The sequence below is a fragment of the Urocitellus parryii genome, chromosome 11 (assembly GCF_045843805.1).
Source record: "Urocitellus parryii isolate mUroPar1 chromosome 11, mUroPar1.hap1, whole genome shotgun sequence".
Classification (NCBI taxonomy): Eukaryota; Metazoa; Chordata; class Mammalia; order Rodentia; family Sciuridae; genus Urocitellus; species Urocitellus parryii.
Window position 1 is genome coordinate 14563452 of NC_135541.1, and position 12870 is coordinate 14576321.

The following is a 12870-nucleotide window of genomic DNA, read 5'->3' on the forward strand; positions in this document are numbered from 1 at the left end:
GAATGAATAATTTAAAGAAAAAGAAAATCACCTGTGATCATATTCGCAGAGCTAATTACTAATATGTGTTTTGGATGTATTTCTGTACACTTACATAATTGTTAAAATTCAAATCATACTACATGTACAGTTTTGTCGTTTTCCCCAACCATATTTATAAAAAATGTCTTCCCGTGCTTATTTCTGCAGTACATACACTAAAGTTGGAACTATACAGAGAAGATTAGCTTAGCTCCTACCCAAGATTGATGGCAAATTCTAGAAGTGTCCCATATTTTTCAATAAAAAGATGAAAAGAAAAATATCTTCCCTGGCCATTAAATAGTTTAATAAATATAATTTTTAGCCCCGAAGTCCCAAGTTTTAAATTCTATGAATATTTCAATGACATTGATACAGGTAAATTAAAATGCATTTGAAATTATAGCCTGCAGCTTATTATATAATTCATCATCACTAATATTAATGATATAATGTTCATTGATATAATTATTAAATAATCATTATTAATATGACTATGGTTATCAATTTTATTACTGTTATTAATTATCGCTAATCATTCACCTATTACTTTTCTCTAAACAACAGAATTCTAAAACCAGGGTTACTTCAAAGTAACCATAAGTGGTAAATTTGTTGCTTAATTTAAGTTTTTAGGTGTTCCTTAAATGGGACAATGGGACATAATGGGTTCATAGTGGCTGTATCAACTATCAATTGAGTTCAATTTCTAGCAACAAAATCCTGGAAGAATAATAGTCTTGATCCTGTTAGCTAACACGGAGAACTAAAGGGCACAGCTCCTTCCAAGGGCGAATGCACCCCAGGACCTTAGCTACTAGCTGCCGGCTACTAAGAGAGAGGGGTACCCCTCCCTCCCTTCTCACTCTCAGCCCATGAGCCTCAGAAGCCAGGTGCACCATGGAGGCTATCCAAGGAACAACACAAAGGACAGAAAAGGGCCACCAACACAGCACATTCCCAGGGCCCTTTACTTCTTGGTGGCACGACTTGCATTTTCTTCCACGCCCCAACTATGTGTTCTCTTAGCAGCTGCAGCGACACATCCTTATCACAGGGCAAAGACAGACTATGCACCTCCGGATGGACCCCCTCTCTCTCCAAGCATACTAGACAAGTATGAAATTATACTTGCCTAGGACCTGCATTAGAAAACGTGCCCAAAGCCAATTAGAATCTCTAGCCTCCAGCCCACCCCAACAGTCCTCACACAGCAAGAAAAACCAGCTCCCTTCTTTGTCCAGAATTATTTAGACACGTTCAAGGTCAATGCTGTGTCTCTTTTCTCTAACAAGAAATCCCAATGAAGAGTCTGTCCTATGGGGAATGGATCTTTATCCGATTCTTCTGATGGAGAACTTGAGAAACCACCCAGCCCGGTAACATAGATGCCAGGCATTCTTCTACCCAAAGGGCGAGGATGGCGATCCAAGATGTAGTGGGAGGCTATGGCTTTGGAGGCCATCCTGTTCATAGCTTTCAGTTATTGTTATTTTAAGAGGCAAGGATTGTAGCCCAGTGGTAGAGTGCTTGTCTAGTATGCATTGGGGCCTGGCTTCCATTCTCAGCACTGCAAAAAATAAGAAGGAGAATGTCTTGCTCTGCTGCCCAAACTGGGTTTAACTCAAGTGATCCTCCTGCCTCAGCCTTCCAGGTCAATGGAACATAGACATGTACCACTGTGCCTGACCCTTCCTTATTTATTTATTTATTTATTTATTTATTTGGTACTGGGGATTGAACCCAGGGGTACTTTACCACTGAACCACATTCTCAGAACTTTATGTTTTTTATTTCACCCTAAGTTGTTTAGGGCTTCACTAAGTTGCTGAGGCTGACCTCAAACTTGAGATCCTCCTGCCTCAGCCTCCTGAGTTTCTGGAATTACAGGTGTGCACCACTGTGCACAGCCTTGTTTTTTTTTAAGTCACATATATTAACCCATTTAATCCTCACAACAAATTTATAAGCTATATTATTGTTATTCTTTTTATTTTATAGAAGAGGAAACAGGTCTAAATAAAATTAGGAGATAGATTTATTTGTTTGTTTGTTTATTTTTGAATAATGAGAAATCAAAAATAGAGTTCAAGACTAGTATGGCAGCTCAGTCTCCATCCAAGCTTCTGTTTTGTCTTCATCAGCTCTGTTCTGGAGTTTATATTCAGATTGCCTTGTTGTCACAAGATAGCTACTGGAGCAGCAGGTGTCCCATCTATATCCCAGGAAAAGAGAAAGAATAGGAACAGGGTGCAAAAGGTACATGGTGCTCAGTCACCATCTACCCCTTATATGTAAGGAACACCAACAATTCCTGCTTATACTTTATTGACCAGAACTGAGCCTCATGACCCAGTTTATACTCAAGAGAAGCTAACCACCGTTACCCTCAACAAAATCAAAGTTCTGCTTATTAGCAGGAGGAAAGAAGGGGAGGATTTTTTGAGCAGACTAAAAGGGTACATTTCATGTCATGCTTCTATTGTTGACTTACATAGAAATGGGGATGATGATGATAAATAAAAGGTAACATTGAATAAGAACTAACATACCAAATACTGTGTTAACTATCTTATCTGCATTGTCTCATTTAATCTTCACTACTTTGCAGTAGGAACTATGACTTCATTATAAAGAAGAAAAAAAGTCTTCAAGACACTATGAAGAGCTGGGGATATGGCTCAAGCGGTAGCGCGCTCGCCTGGCATGCGTGCGGCCCGGGTTCGATCCTCAGCACCACATACCAACAAAGATGTTGTGTCCGCCAAGAACTAAAAAATAAATATTAAAATTTCTCTCTCTCTCTCTCTCTCTCTCTCTCTCTCTCTCCCCCCCTCTCCTCTCTCACTCTCTTAAAAAAATAAATAAATAATTAAAAAAAGACACTATGAAGCTTTCTGATAATATATAAGGTTCAGGGGATAAAAGATAAGAGATTTCCTGTGTTTTCAAGGTGTGTTTGCATCAGCAAAGAACATGTTATTTGTAAACAAGTTATTTTAAATTAGGTTTCCATAGTTCATAGTTCACTTTGCCATTTTCCTCCCCAGTACTTGGAATTGAAGCCAGGGATGCTCTTCCACAGAGGCTCAGTCCTTTTGATTTTTATTTATTTTGAGATAGAGTCTCACTAAGATGCTGAGGTTCTTGCTCAGTAGCTGAGGCTAGCCTCAAACCTGCAATCCTCCTTCCTCAGCTTCCTGAGTTGCTGGGATTACAGGCGGATGCCATTGTGCTCCGGTCACTCACCAATTTTAATATGGTTAGTTTTTTTTTTTTTTTTTTAGAATTTTAATATTTATTTTTTAGTTATCGGGACACAACATCTTTGTTTTGTATGTGGTGCCCAGGATCGAACCCGGGCCGCACGCATGCCAGGCGAGCGCGCTACTGCTTGAGCCACATCCCTAGCCCCTAATATGGTTAGTTTTAATACCGCTAAACTGCCTATGGTGATTAGGATCCAACCTCAGAGGGTAACCACAGGTCAAGTACAAAGGATTGTCTTGGGTTTACTGAAAGGCATCTGTTCCTTTTATGAGTGCCCCTAGGCCTGGGGTCAGAGACTGTTTGAAACAAACACAAAAATTCAAGTTTCACTGATTTCCCCTTCCCTGACAGCAGGAGCAGGGAGTGAGTGCAGTCAAATTCAAGTGCTCACCTCCCTGGTATCCAGCTTAGACCACAGGGGCCATGATGGCTTCCTAGCCAAGGTCCCCTGCACTCTCTGACTTCCCAGTCCCCGGGTGGCCCTGCCCCAGCAAAGCCTCATTCCCGTCACACCACTGTCTTCCTGCCTGTCTCCAGCCTGAGAAAACCCACATCACAGGAATTGGCCTCTCACTTTACATTTATGGGCACGAGTCCCAAGTGAGGGCTCAGCACAGCCAGAAGGTTCTGGGGCATTTCCCTAGTCCAATCACTCCTGTTTCCCAGGATTCTCTTTCCTTTCTTTCTAGCCTCAGATTTCCAAGGCTCTCTGCATCCTCTTCATTCTCAGCTAAATTCATCAAGAAAATAGAAACAGGGGCAGAGGAGCTCCTGTTGCTGCCACCAACAGCACCCCCAGGGCGGGAGCCCCTCGTCCTCTGCCTGTCCTTTTCTTGCAGAGAGGGACTGTCCCTGACAGGGAAGGCCAACTGCTTCCCCAGCACTGTTCCCCTTAAACTCCTCTTTCTCCTGCATCATCGATTTCCCTTCTCTTCTGGGTCACTTCCATGAGCAAAAAATACGCAGCCAGGCCAGGTGCTGGTGGGCACACCTATAATCCCAGCAGTTCAGGGGGATCATAAGTTCAAAGCCAGCCTCAGCAATGGCAAAGCGCTAAGCAACTCAGTGAGACCCTGTCTCTAAATAAAACACAAAACAGGGCTGGGGATGTGGCTCAGGAGTCCAGAGCCCCTGAGTGCAATCCCCAGTACTTTCCTGCCCCCCCCCCAAAAAAAAAAAAAAAAAATAGAGCCATGGCTCCCAGCTCCAAAGTGCTAGAACCTAGGTGGAGCAAGATAATCTGATTTTGGAGCTTGATTCTGACTTGCCCTGAAACGTCTCCCTGGTCTTCCTAAAAAGTGGATCAGGGAGGGTTTAGAGAATGGGCGGGGCTGGAAAAAAGGGCAAGAACTTTTGTGTTAAAAGATATTACAGAATTGCCAAGGGGTACTGGTTATCTAGGCTGACATGTAACAACTTGTATTGTGCAATAAAGCCCAAGCCACTGGCCAGAGAAGTCATAGAATGTGGCTTTAGAGGTCACCCTGTTTAGTCGTTTTCGAAGCCACAGAGCTGGTTTATATAAATTCTTATCAGAAACCAAATCTATAAAGCCATCCCTGGGGGGCTTTCCTCCCATACCTGTTTGGGACCTTCTGTAGTCCAAAAGGCCACAGATCTAGTTCAAGCCCTCCACCCCCCTTTAGAGGCAAGGAAATAGGATCCCAGAAAAGGGAGGGACACACCCCAGCTGTACACCACTGTGTAGGAGAGTTTGTTCTGGGACAACTGGCAGCCAGTTGTTGGAACTACATATTCATGTTGACTTCAAACTACAGCTTCTTTGAAGAAAATTTGTAAAGGCCCTTAAACATTTTGTGATGAGTTTAGTTAAAATTAGATATTTTAACATTAAGTTTATTGAACTGTAGTTTGCATATGACAGCTTGCATACATTTCAAGCATACCTTTCAAAGAGTTTTGAAATTTCTTTTTTTTTTAGAGAGAGAGAGAATTTTTTTTAAAGAGAGAGTGAGAGAGGAGAGAGAGAGAGAGAGAGAGAGAGAGAGAGAGAGAGAGAGAATTTTTAATATTTATTTTTTAGTTCTCGGCGGACACAACATCTTTGTTGGTATGTGGTGCTGAGGATCGAACCCTGGCCGCACGCATGCCAGGCGAGCACGCTACCGCTTGAGCCACATCCCCAGCCCAAGAGAGAGAGAATTTTTTAATATTTATTTTTCAGTTTTTGGCGGACACAACATCTTTGTTTGTATGTGGTGCCGAGGATCGAACCCGGGCAGCATGCATGCCAGGCGAGTGCGCTACCGCTTGAGCCACATCCCCAGCCCCGAGTTTTGAAATTTCTATACCTGGGTAAAAGCTATCTCGATAAAAATAAGGATTTTTTTTTCCCCTACACTGGGATTGGGCCGAGGGCCTCGAACATGCTAGGCAAGTGCTCTACCACTGAGTTATAACTTCAGTCCTATGAAAAATTTTATTTTGAAACAGTGTCTCACTAAGTTGCACAAGCTGGCCTCCAATTTGTGATCCTCTTGCCTCAGTCTCCCCAGCAGCTGGGATTACAAACCAGTCCACCAAGCCTAAAGCAATGTGAGATATTCCTGTTGCCCCAGAAGCCTCTGTGTTATGTCCCACTCAATTTCCCTTCTACTTGTGGCCCCAAGGAACAACAAATATACTTTCATTTATTATGTTTTTTTTTAACCTTTCATGACATTTTGTATGTATGAAATCATACAGTATTTTTGTTCTTTTGAGTTTTGCTCAGCACATGCATAAGATCCATCCATTGATCTGTACATATCTGTCATTCATTTAATTTATTCCACTGCCAAGTGGTCCAATGTATAGAGAGGTGGTTATTATATGTGTCAACTTGACTGGCCCTTAGGTTCCCAGACATTTGGTGAAACATTTCTCTCTGTCTTTGAGGGTGTTTTTGGAGGACATTAACATTAGAATCAGTGGAAGAGAGTCACCCCCATCCAATCAGTGAAGACCTGAATAGAATCAAAGAGCTGAGAAAGGGGAACTCTATCTGAGCTGAGAGTCTACTGTCCTTAGACAAGAACCACACCATGGTTCCCCTGGGTCTGTCTTCAGATCTCAGGAATTCTCTGCCTCCATAAATGCATGAGCCATTTCTTGTAATAAATCTCTTCCTTTCTCATGTTTTCTTCTGGTGTTGGGGATTGAACTCAGGAACACTTTACCACTGAGCTACATCGCCGACCCTTCTTATTTATTTTGAGACAAGGTCTAAGTTGCCCAGAGTCTCATTAAGTTGCTGAAGCTGGCCTCCAACTTAGGATCCTCTTGCCCCAGCCTCCCAAGTCTCTGGGATTACAGGTGTGCACCACTGAACCTGGCTTTATAATAAATCTCTTTATGTCTATCTCTACATTCTGCTGGTTCTGTTTCTCTGGGGCAACTCTGACTGACGCATAGGGCTGTGTTCCAGCTTGTTTATCCACTCACCTGGTACTGGACATTATTTGGCTTGTCTGCAGTTTGGGGCTGCTGTGAATGAAGCTTCTCATTACGTCCTTGCAGTCTTTCTGTGGATTCCTACTTTCCTTTCTCCTGGGTAAATATCTAGAGGTGGAGTTACCAGGTTGCATGGTGGTGAGTCCTCTGGGAAGCAATTCCCCAGAGGGAGAAAGAAATTCAGGAGACCTACTGAGGTTCATGCCCACGAAATAAAAAGGGGAAAGGGAACAGGAGACAGGAGGGAAGATCTTCAGACCAGATGTGACCTGTGAGAGGAGGGGAGGAAGGAAGAGTGTGCAGGACCCTCAGGGTTTGGTACAACTCTAAGGAGGTTTCACCAACTCAGAGGCAGCCCTCAGCGCAGCTCACCCAGTGAGGAGTCCTAGGCTGGGTAGGAATGCCAGGCCCAGGACCCCCTCAATCTCTGGCTGGGCTGCCAGGGAGGAGCATAGCCCCAGTCCAAATGTGCCGGTGGACCCCAAAGATGCCGCAGCAGTGCTCTTAGCTGACTACACACCTCCTGGTCGGGCTCTTGTTGAAGGGATACCTAAGAGCCAGCCAGAATTCACGCCTTGCTCCATGCAGGTCCACTTCTCTTTATGATTGGGGAGCAGTCCCTCCGGGGGTGGGTCCCATGAGTCTCTCCTCGAAGGGGGAGGTTAGTGGGATGAACGGCAGTTCCCATAGCTGCCCTTGGTCTCGGATCACAACTGGTATTCATGCTCTCAGTTCTCCATTATCCTCACTACCTCCTGTCACTCTTGTGAATCTTTTTCTTGCGGGGAGGGGTACCGGGAATTGACCTCAGGAACACTCAGCCACTGAGCCACGTCCCCAGCCCTGTTTTGTGTTTTATTTAGAGACAGGGTCTCACTGAGTTGCTTGGCGCCTTGCTTTTGCTGAGGCTGGCTTTGAACTCATGATCCTCCTGCCTCAGCCTCCTGAGCTGCTGGGATTACAGGTGTGGGCCACTGTGCCTGGCACTCCTGTGAATCTTGATGTCTTACTTGGTAGTGGTGGGAGCTCCTGGTCACCATGCCTTGGAAGTGGTAGGATATGCCACCACCCCCCCAAAAAAATGTCTCTTTTGCATAAAGTTTATTTTGAGCTAAAGGCACTTGAAAAGCATCAGGTGCAGGTGGGGCTCTCTGACCTTCCCTCAAAGCCAGAGAGGAAACTCTGGTATGAAAGATGGCTTCCTGAAGTAGGAGGAAAAAAACATTCTTCTCACTTGAGGTGGGGGTCAAGGGTAGGAGAAATCTATATTGTGGAGGCGCCTATGTTTATGTAAAAAAATTGTGTGCTTTTCTCCTATTTAGCTGTCTAATGTCAGTTTGATTTCTAGAACCAGCTGGACACCCTGAGAGAGAAGTTCTGCTTCCCTTATTTCCTTCTCAGGCCAGAGTTTCTGTCCTCATCCCCTGCTGTGCAGTTGGCCAAAGGGTAAAGATAGTCCCCAAAACAGAACAATAACTCTACCTCTTTCTGCTGACAAGGGCCAGTTGCGACAGGTCATGAGGAATAGTATAGGGGCTCAGCATTGATTTTTTGTAGCAGCTAGACCAGTGTTAGTAAGTGGGAGTCTATACCAGAGTCAGAAAAGTATAGCCAGGCAGAATCCAATGCAGCCTGCTTCTGTATGGTTTTAATGTTAAGAATGGGTTTTACATTTTTTAAGAAGTTAAAAAAAAAAATCTAAAGATGAATCTTTCTTTTTTTGTCTTCATTACCTGACTTCTCCTGTTGAATGTAAGTTTCTTTTTCTTTTTTGTGGTGTTGGGTTGGAACCCAGGGAGGGCCTCATGCATGGGAGGCAAGTCCTCTCTTAAGTAAGTTTAGTAGCAGCAGGGACTTTGTTTTATTCATGACGGGACAATCTGGCACAGCCAAAGTGGGCAACAACCTTTTTTTCCCTTTGAGACAGGATCTTGCTGTGTTGCTCAGGCTGGTCTCTAACCCCTGGGCTCAAGGATCCTCCTGCCTCAGCCTCCTGAGGGACAACGGGCACACACTGTCACACCAGGCATGTAATAATATGTTAATTTACGGAACCCTCATGCGTTGACAGTGGGAGGCAGGTATTGAACACTGCTGGGCAGTTCCTCAAGAAGTGAAGCACAGAATTACCATATGACAAAACCATTCCACTCCTGGGTGTGTACCCCAAGGGATGGAAACAAGGGTTTGAATAAAAACTTGGACGTAATGTTTATTTATTTATTTATTTTTTTTAAAAGAGAGAGTGAGAGAGGGGAGAGAAAGAGAGAGAGAGAGAGAGAATTTTTAATATTTATTTTCTAGTTCTCGGCAGACACAACATCTTTGTTGGTATGTGGTGCTGAGGATCGAACCCGGGCCGCACGCATGCCAGGCGAGCGCGCTACCGCTTGAGCCACATCCCCAGCCCGGACGTAATGTTTATGACAACACTATACACAAGAGTCAAAAGGTGAAAACTGTCCAAAGGGCCATCAGTTAATGAATGGTTAAATAAAATATGGTGTAGTCATATAGTGGAGTATGATTCATCCACAAAGGATTCGAAGCTCTGTTACATGCTACAACAGGACGGAACCTTGAAAAAGTTATTCTAAGTGAAACAAAGTCAGACACCAAAGGACCTGTGTTATATGACTTCATTCATAGGAAGTATCCAGAACAGGAAAATCCACAGAGACAGAAAGCAGATTGGTGGTCACCAGAGGCTGGGGAGAAAGAACACAGGGGCAAGAAATTTTCTTTTGGGGTGACAAGAAAGTTCTGACCAGATAGAGGTGATGGTTGCATAATACTATAAAGACGACTGCCCCCTGAGAGTACACTTTAGAATGGTTCTAATGGTAAATTGTGTGTGATATGTACTTTACCAAAATTCTAAAAAACAATTTCTATAAAAATAGAAAAAAAAAGATAATCTGTTATTGAATGTTCAATGCTTGACTGTTTCCAACTTTCAATATTAAAACTAAACTTGATACAGATGCAGTAGAGCATGCCTAAAATCCCAACACTCAGGAGGCTGAGGCAGAAGAATCACCAAGTTCAAAGCCAGCCTCAGTCAATGAGCGAGACCTTAAACAACAGGAGATCCTGTCTCAAAAAATAAAAAGGGCTAAAGATGAGGCTTAGTAGTCAAGTGCCCCTGGTTTTAATCCCCGGTACCAAACAAACAAACTAACCAAACAAATCTATGTTTACACAATTGCTCATGAATATGATGGCTTTTCTTGGCTTATCAACCACTTCTATTTCTTCTTTTGCTCATTTTTTGTAAATGTTTTTCTTAGGAGTCTGAAGATTCTTTTTATGGTAAGGATAACTATTCCAGTTATTTTCATGGCAAATGTTTTGCTGGCTTGTAGTTTGCTTAAAAATCTTGTAGAACGTAGTTTCTTTTTCTCCCCCCCCCCCTTTTTGGTACCAAAGATTGAACACACTGGGTTCAATCTGGGTGCTTTACCATTGAGTGACATTCCTGGCCCTTTTTGTTTTGAGACAGGGTATCTCTACATTGTTGAGGCTGGCTTTGAACTTTTGAACCTCCTGCCTCAGCAACCCAAGCTGCTGGGATCACAGGTGTGCACCACCACGCCTAGCAGTAGTTTCATCTCTGTTTGTAGAGATACAAGTTCAAGAAATAATGGGTATTAAAAAATAAAGATGAAACCTTACATGTGTATGAAATTGAGCTTAATCAGAACTGTTACCTATGGCTGTCTGGTTGTGCACAACATAGGAGTTTAGTTTATGTAGATTATACTGTGAATGGGACTTCTGGATTTGTCCAGTGCACAACTCTAGTAGTTGTATGTGGTGACCCCTACTTTGATAGGCAATAAATGGTCTTCAGTGAATAGTTGGATGTTTTGTAACAAGGAGAGCAGAAAGCCATTAAAGGTGGTTTTGGATTTTATGATAGAAGGTCCCTTGGAGATTATCTATCTAGTTCAAACCTCTCATGTTTCAGTTAAGGAAACCGAAGATCTAGTGAGAGAAAGTGCCATGATTCATTCAGGACAGAATAAAACCTCCAGGTTATAGACTCTTTGCTAATTTCCTTTTTTGTTTAAGAACAATATTCACTGCTGGCAGGAGTTAGCACTGCAAATTGCTTTTTTTTTTTTTTTTTTTTTAATGCTCAGGGCCAAACTCAGGGCCTCTCATCAACCAGACAAGTGCTCTACTGTGGAGCTACACCCCAGCCCTGTAAATCACATCATAAAGCCTCTATAGAAAAGAAAAATGTACAACTATTTTGCTTCCTCTAATCTTTGTCAGGAACAATCCCAGGATGCCTATGCAGAAATTGTTTAGCTCTGGGTCTTTGCTTTTCAGCGACTTCAAATTTTCTCAGGGTGAACAATTCCTGTTCAAGGAAACCCTTGAAAGCATTTTGTTTGCTTCTGTCCTGACATTAGCTGACAAGCTGTGTGGTTTAGCGGGTCGTTAGCTTGGAAGTAATCTGAGAACAGTGTCTCTGGAGGCCTGCTGAAGTCCTTTGAAGTTTGCAATGGGGAAATGACAGATTGCTTCAAATTATAATTCAGAATCAAGCAGAGCCTGCGTGGGCACTATGGGAGGCCACAGGAAGCCGTTGCTGTTGCTGGGAATTAAGTGCCTTGGGCTTCAAATTAATAGCCAGCTGCATATTGCCGATTCATTTTCCCCAGGCTCCACAGCCAGACAGTGGTCAGTAGATGGATATGCGGGAGAGGCCCTGCGTGTCCCAGCGTGCTGTGCCCATGCCAGGAAGAAGCCACCCCAGGGAGCCTCGTGGAGAGGGCTGGCGACTCTGGGGGAGGGCAGTGTGGCGGAATCCACCCTGAGCCAGGCCTTGACAGCCGCGGATCTGGAGCAGAGGAGTCAAAAGAAGAGATGGGGAAGGCCTTGTGGGTGAAGAAGGTGACAAAGCCTAACGACCTAGAGGAAGAACCCTAGGAAGTGTGTCTGGGAAACAGGATACGGAGCATGTCGTTTCAGTAGTGAGAAGTTACCAAAAGAAGTTCAGTCTAGCTGGGTAGGTCCCTAGGTCTCCAACGACAGGGCTGTGTCCTTTTCTGTCTCTGTGACAAAAACCAAACCAAACCAAAACAAAACCCTGATATTGTCAACATTTAAAGAGGCGAGGTTCATTGTGGCTCAGGGCTTAAGAGGTTTCAGCCCACGGTCCTTGGGGCCTGTGGCAACAAAGGACATCGTGGCAAGAGTGGGGGCAGCGCAGGACATCATGGCGAGAGCAGGTGAGGAAGGACCCCCTCACTTAAAGGTGGCTGGGTAGCAAAAAGAGAGAGGATAGGGTTGCAGATCCCCTTCGAGGGCACGCCCCCCGTGACCTCACTGCCAATTAGGCCCCGCCTTTTAAGGGCGCCACCGCCTTCCCGCAGCGCTGCAGGCTAGGGGCCAAGCCTTAACATGTGGCCTAGGGGGGGTTTTCCAAAGTAGAGCAGGGGTTTAATCATTTCTCTGAAGACAACGGGGAGACATGAAAGGTTTATGAATAAGAACATTATAAGACAAGGCGGGTGTCTGACTCCAATTCAGACTATCCAAATGGGATTGAGATGGGGCTCAGGAGGATTTAAGTCATCCAGAGAGAAATATTGCATGGATTCATTTTTTTTTGGCGGGGGGGAGGGGGGAGAGGCGAATGGGTCTTTGTGGGAGGGATGGTCGCCTGTTCTTAGTTGGGAAAGCATGAAGTTGTTACAGTTGTTGTGCGACGCTGAATATAGATGGATGTGGATGCCGGGGGAGCCTGCTACTCACTTGTCAGTTGCTCTCAGCCCCCATCTGCCCTTTCTGCACTCTGCTGTGTATCAGACAAAGTCAAATTGTATTTCCCAGTTTCCCTTGTGAGCTGGCTTTTGTTTAGGTTCACACCGAAGGCGTGGGTGTGATAACTAAAAAATGCAAGGAGGAGAGGATCCACTCCCTTTCTGCCTCTGGATTCTGGTGTCCTCTTTGGCAGCAGAAGTAAATGATGATGACCGAATTGGCTCTAGTGGGCCACAGGGACAGAACAGTGACTTGGAAATATAGGCTCCTAGGTTCTTGCTCAGACACCTGAACTCCAATGGCAAACAGAAGCCTTAGGGACACTGTGCCTCTGAGCATTTTTTTTTT

The 12870-nt window shown here is 44.2% G+C and overlaps 1 non-coding gene across 1 annotated transcript; it reads left to right on the forward strand.

Moving 5' to 3' along the window:
* Positions 1-173: 173 nt before the first annotated feature.
* LOC113193228 (U6 spliceosomal RNA) lies at positions 174-279 on the forward strand. Its single transcript, XR_003302116.1, has one exon. It is a non-coding gene; the product is annotated as a U6 spliceosomal RNA (small nuclear RNA).
* Positions 280-12870: the final 12591 nt, after the last annotated feature.